This window comes from Arvicanthis niloticus, chromosome 4, assembly GCF_011762505.2.
Source record: "Arvicanthis niloticus isolate mArvNil1 chromosome 4, mArvNil1.pat.X, whole genome shotgun sequence".
NCBI lineage: Eukaryota > Metazoa > Chordata > Mammalia > Rodentia > Muridae > Arvicanthis > Arvicanthis niloticus.
The window spans coordinates 27,974,468-27,981,519 of record NC_047661.1 but is presented as its reverse complement, the minus strand read 5'-3'; positions in this window follow the sequence as shown (position 1 = coordinate 27,981,519).

Sequence of the window (7,052 nt, the reverse complement as noted above, 5' to 3'; positions counted from 1 at the left end):
CCAATTGGTTCATAACTTCTGTTAGTTTCATTGTGTCTCGGTTTAGTTTCTGTTTCCATGATCTGTCCATAGCTGAGAGTGGGGTGTTGAAATCTCCCACTATTATTGTGTAGGGTGCAATGTATGCTTTAAGCTTTAGTAAAGTTTCTTTTATGTATGTGGGTGCCCTTGCATTTGGGGCATAGATGTTCAGAATTGCGAGTTCCTCTTGGTACATTTTTCGTTTGATGAATATGAAGTGTCCTTCTTTATCTTTTTTGATTACTTCTGGTTGAAAAATGATTTTATTTGATATTAGAATTGCTACTCCAGCTTGTTTCTTGGGACGATTTGCTTGGAAGATTGTTTTCCAACGTTTTACTCTGAGGTACTGCCTGTCTTTTTCACAAAGGTGTGTTTCCTGAATGCAGCAAAATGTTGGGTCCTGCTTACATATCCAGTCTGATAGTCTATGTCTTTTTATTGGAGAATTGAGTCCATTGATATTAAGAGATATTAAGGAGAAATGAATGTGGTTTCCTGTTATTTTTGTTATTGGCAGTGGAGATATGTTTGTGTAGCTACCTTCTTTTAAGGCTTTTGGAAGATTACTTTCTTGCTTTTTCTAGGTTGTAGTTTCCCTCCTTGTGTTGGAGTTTTCCATCAATTATCCTTTGAAGTGCTGGATTTGTGTTGAGATACTGTGTAAATTAGGATTTGTCATGGAATATTTTGGTTTCTCCATCAATAATGATTGACAGTTTTGCTGGGTATAGTAGTCTGGGCTGGCATTTATGTTCTCTTAGGGTCTGTATGATATTGGTCCAGGATCTTCTGGCTTTTATGGTCTCTGGTGAGAAGTCTGGTGTAATTCTTATAGGTCTGCCTTTATATGTTACTTTGCCTTTTTCCCTACTGCTTTTAGTATATTTTCTTTGTTTTGTACATTTGATGTTTTGACTATTATGTGGTGGGAATTATTTCTTTTCAGGTCTAAACTATTTGGAGTTCTTGTATATTTATGGACATCTCTTTCTTTAGGTTAGGGAAGTTTTCCTCTATAATTTTATTGAGGATATTTACTGTTCCTTTAAGTTGGGAGTCTTCCCCCTCATCTATTCCTATTATCCTTAGGTTTGGCCTTCTCATTGTGTCTTGGATTTCTTGTATATTTTTGGTTAGTAGCTTTTTTTATTTTGCATTTTCTTTGACAGTTGTGTCAATGTTTTCCATGGTATCATCTGCACATGAGATTCTCTCTTCCATCTCTTGTATTCTGTTGGTGATACTTGTGTCTATGACTCCTGATCTTTTTTTTTTTAGGTTTTCTATCTCCAGGGTAGTCTCTCTATGTGATTTCTTTATTGTTTCTACTTCCATTTTTAGATCCTGCATGGTTTTGTTTAATTCCTTTTCCCGTTTGATCGCATTTTCTTGCAATTCCTTAAAGGATTTTTGTGTTTCCTCTTTAAGGGTTTCTATCTGTTCTTTGAGAGTATTATTTATGTCTTTCTTAAAGTCCTCTATCATCATCATGAGAAGTGATTTTAATTCTGAATCCTGTTTTTCTGGTGTGATGGGGTGTTCAGGGCTTGCTATGATGGGGGAACTGGGTTCTGATGATGTCATGTACTTTGGTTTCTGTTTCTTGCTTTCCTGCGCTTGCCTTTTGCCATCTGGTTAACTCTAGTGCTGCCTGTACTTGCTGTCTCTGGCTGAAGCCTGCCTTTCCAGTTATCTCCATTGTGTTTGATCTTCTAGGGGTCCAGATATCTCTGTGATCTTTTTCAGCTGTACTGATTACAGTGGTACCTCTAGGATGCCTCAGGATTTGGTGCCTCCAAGGTAGCCATCCAGCTAGGTGTCTGCTGTTCTGCGTGCAGTGTCTCCTCTAGGATATCTCAGGACATATTGTCTGACGCTCTGAGTTCAGTTGTTCCTCTGTGGTTCTGGGTTGAGTGGACCTTCCAGTATGTCTCAGGTGGAATCTGGGGTCCACACAACAGCAGACCCGGCAGAGGTCTGGTCCAGGCCTCAGATCAGGGAGAGGGCCGAAAGGGGAGTGCTACTCCACAGGGGCAGGGGTTGGGGGGGGTATCTGCTGAAATCTGAGAGCTCACAGCACCCAGCTATGGGCTTAGGGCAGTATGTGGTTCTTCCTATGTAATGCTGGCTGTGGGATCCGTGGAGCCTCCAGAATGTCTCAGGCAGAATCCGGGGTCCACACAACCCGGCAGAGGTCTGGTCCAGGCCTCAGATCCAGGAGAGGGCCAGAAGGGGAGTCTGTTTTAGTTAGTTTTAATTTGCTTATCTTAAGATGGTGTCTCAATAAGTACCCTCAGTTTGTTCTGGACTTGACAACATAGTGCCTGCTGTTGTATGAAGTTCCTTAAATTTTATTTAAATTTTCTGCAGTCTAATGCATATATGTAAATGTATTACATTATCAAAGCCCTTCATAAACTCTTTCTCCTCAAATTCCACATGTGTGTATATTTATGAAATCAAAATAAATAGAAGTAAAGAAAGGGGGAGACAGACAGAGACTAGAAAGGGAGTCAGATTCATTTAATAAATGATTCTGATTTGAACATGAGTGGGAAGTTATTTTCTCAAACAAAGGAAGTGTATTATTGGCTACACCCATGAGGACTATAATTTCCTTGCTACCTACAACCTTTGACTGCCTGTAACTCCCCTGGAACAGGTACTGCTTATGAAAGCATCACTGAAGATTGTACTGAATATCTAATTTAATGTTAACTTAGCATACTCCAAATAAAATAATATGTTAGCTGGAGATATATATCTCACACAATTTTATAGGCCTATTTATTGATATTGATTTGAGAAAACATTGACAACTATACAGGAGAGGCCATTTCATCAGTCAGTTTCCATAACTATTATGTAACACCCAAGAAGAGGATCAATTGATCTCAGTATGAAAAGCTCAGAACTACAGCATAAACGTCAGCTTGATTATAGCAGTACTATCTGCTGTTCCATAGCTCTAAATAGCAATAGATGATCAGAGGCAAGAAACAAGTTTATTTCTGTAGATTTGTTTTCTTGTGTATTTTCTTGTAAGGAATCCAGATAACAGATGTGCGGTTCGACCTCAAGGACTTAAAATAAACCTAAGCACATTCTAAAGACATGATCTGTAAATACAATTGTCAATTTAAGTGTCCATTTGTTTAGGAGTGACCCCAAAAGAAGAAGGTGACAGTAGGGATTGTAATGGCAAATAGTATAAAGATCATAACACTCCCAATATTCTCTATGATACTAATCAATCATATTAATTTTATGTACTAACTATAAGCCAATAACATTTTGGAAACCATGTCATTTGGAGTAATTTTACTAATCCAAAGAATTAAATTAACATTGTAAATACTAAGACTATTTCAAAATGTAAACAGAATAATCATTACTTGAAGAAATAACATTTTATCTTTAAAATTTTGCATTTCATTCATGAGTTACAAAGCTCATTAAATTATTAATTTCCAGTGAATAGTATACTCTCATAGAATCTTTCACAATGTGTATTTTATTTGGCTAAAATGTGACTTAGCTAAAATAATTGAGTCATTGAAGAACCATTTAAATACAACAGGAGAGGAAGATGACTTGCAAGAGAATGATTAAGTGTTATATAAGTACCTTGACTTAGGAATTTTCAGTCTTTACCTTTTTTTTCAGAATTTGAACCCAAACATGCACTATAAGTAAAATATGCAGGCTGTGACTTTTCTGTGTATTTCAAACCACTATCATATAATAAATGCTGTACTTTTTCTTCTATTCCTATTACAACTTGATGTTTTCACAGTCCTTTCACATCTTGTAGAATATCAAACTGGGGAATCTTTCATTCAGCTGTACCAGCAAAGAGTGTGTGTTGGTGAGTATTTACCATCTGGAATCAAAGCTGTGTCATTTTAGGTATAAAGCTAATATGAGAATTACAGAGATTTTTTTCTTCCCATTCAAGTAATTACCTTGTCTTACACATGACTACATCTTAAAACTATGTATATGTTTGTGTGTACCATATATAATTCTTTGTTTCCAAAATATCTTTAAAATATTTTATGGTTTTATATTTTGTGATTAATGAAAAGTCAGAGCATGTAAGAATATAAGCTTTCATAACTTGTTTTCTCATGTTCCAGCACTTCCATCCTTTAAAGTCAAATTTAAGAGTTAAGGAAGGTAGGCAAAACAAAGAAGATGAAGCAAGACTTTAGTAAAACACGGTATGTCAAGAAAAAGTACTACATAATGCACAGAGAGTAGTATTAATTATGGTAAAACACAATGAAAAATACAAGAGGAATATAAAGCTAGGTCTTCAAGTGTTCAGAAGAAAGGGTAAAATAAAAGCCTGCTTCCTCCTTTGTCATAGTTTCCAAGACTCATGTTTGTTTTCTCTCAAAAACTCCAAGCTTCTTCACTGCCTCCCCTTTGTAACTGTGCTGTCTGGTACACAACAGAGGTTCACACCTGCCCTGGCAATAGCAACTTGAATGTCTTTAGAGAGCCTGCCATACAGGACTGCATGGACTGTGGATGTCATGATGGAGTTGGGAGTAACTTGTCCTGGACATTAACAAAACAGGAAGCCCTGCAGGAGTCTGTCCCAGACCTGGGATTCAGGAAATGCATTTAAAAGTGCAAAGGGAAAACTTGCCCTTTTCTCCAGGGTTGTCTGCCACAGCACTGTGGCAGAATCTAAGCAATGCATATGAATCAGGAATCCTCAGGGGCCACACATTTAAATTAAGGAGCAGAGAAATACACAAACATGTTCTCCCTAAGAAATCATTTCTGCTCTGTCTATTCTAATATTCATATTATACATATTATAGAACTGACCTTTGTATACTCTAAATTTGTGTGAAAGGTGAAATTTAATAAGAACATGGAAACTTTGAAATGTTTGTAAAATTATTATCCAAAGTATAGTTTTTGTAAGGGGATAATTTCTGGCTCCCATAACAAACCAAGATTTACAGATGACTTAGAGCTTAGAGGGGCTTCATGAAACCAAGTGAGGGGAAAAGAAAATGTGTGAATTTGAAGAAAAGGTGATCCTAACAGCCCGTGAATGCAGAGGAACTATCATAAGTCATCTTTAGCAGCAAAAGTATGGGCATGTTTCATGCAGAAAATCTTCTGAGAAAAAACACCCAGAACTTGACAAGAACCACTAATATTATGAATCCTACAGTCCACAGAACTGCAATAGTCTCAGTTTCTGGTGTTTGAGGTTGAATATAACATATATATGCATTTCTATGGGAGAAACTTGACACAATTATTAATTTTTGTATATGACTACAAATAAAAGTGAAGCTGCTAATTTTTATTTTACCTATCTTATTTATGAAATTTAATGAATTAAGTCATTTCTAAGAACCAAGGAACCCCAGTTTTTGTATGTTGGATATCTAGTTCCAAACTGTAGGCATAGATGAGAGACTTGCTTTAGTGTTCTTCAAAATGTGTGACTTTGAAGGAAGTTAAGGGATTTAACGTACAAATGCTGTATCTCCTGTGTGTGTTTGTGTGTGTGTGTGTGTGTGTGTGTGTGTGTGACATTTCCAAGGGCTCTGTGTAAAGAAATTACAAATACTTAGAAAGAAAAATTCTAGAAATTCCTTTTTGCATTAATATACATGATATAAATTACCACTAACGAATGTCTCACTCTAACCTTCCAATATGTAAAGATTCAAAAGCCAATTAGAGAAATGGCTCAATTAGTAAAATTGAATGTCATGCAATATTGACAACCTATGTTCATATCCAAGATTGGACAGAGCTAGACATCATAACACATACCTACAGTACCAGTTCTTGGGAGGTGAAATGGGAAGTAGAGACAGGAGAAATAGTGGAAGCTTACAGACTAGCTAGTGTGGTATACACAGCCCCCAAACAAAAGTAGACTGTCTTAAGCAAGGCGTAACTTGAGCATTTACCTCTACAGTTGTCTTCTTATATCCTTATACACACTATAATATCTGCATGCCCACACTTGCACTCTCTCACATGATTACTAGAAACAAAATATTAAATAAATAAATAAAATAGGAAAAGTTCACTTGATGCAACATGAGTTGCTGCTGGTATCCTTCTATTCCAAGAATCATTTATATGATTAGGAAATCATTTATATGCTTAGGAAAACTGCATCATATATCTTATTTACTTTTTCCCTAAAACTGGAGGAATGGCCAATGAAGTCATTTATGAGAGTGACAGTAAATTAGCAATATATATAATAAGATATATATTAACTTTAGAGATTTTAAATGCATATTCTAAAATACCACATAACAAAAGTAAAATTAATTGCTAATATATTATACATTTACTAAATTATAATTATTGATTGCTAGACATGATAGTAAGAATATGCAAAACAGCTTTATCACATTCCATTAAAATCAATTCATATTTTATTTATGAAAAGTTTAAAATACAATGAGGGTAAAGTATATGCCATCACCTGTAAAGATAATAATACTGATAACATAAGTTTTAAATAAAAACATAGACTCTTATCAATAATAAGATTTCAGTGAGACAACATCAATTCAAAGTAACTCTAATACAGAGAAGTAAATATGTATTTTACCTTATTATGTGGGCAAATTTAAAAGTCTTACCTCTACTTAAGCAGTCAAAGTTGATGAGTTGCTAAGATTAACAAAATAAGAAGAAAAATCATCTGTATGTATAGTGTACTTTTTTTTTATTTTTTTTAAAATTTGACTGAGATTGGGACAGATACAGAATAAGATCTCCGTATGTTGTCAGAATTACATAAAAATCAAAGAAACAAATATACCATTTCATTTCTTCAGGGAAATGGGTTAAACTTATATGCTTTAATAAAGAACATTGTTGAACAAACCATTCTATTACTAAAATGCATATAAAATTATATGTTAGTATAAAGAGAAAAGTGTCCCACAATATCATTCATAAGTGAATGCAAATTTAGTGTCACGGAAGTAGGTATATAGATGAATAAAGGTTATCAGGTCTCACAG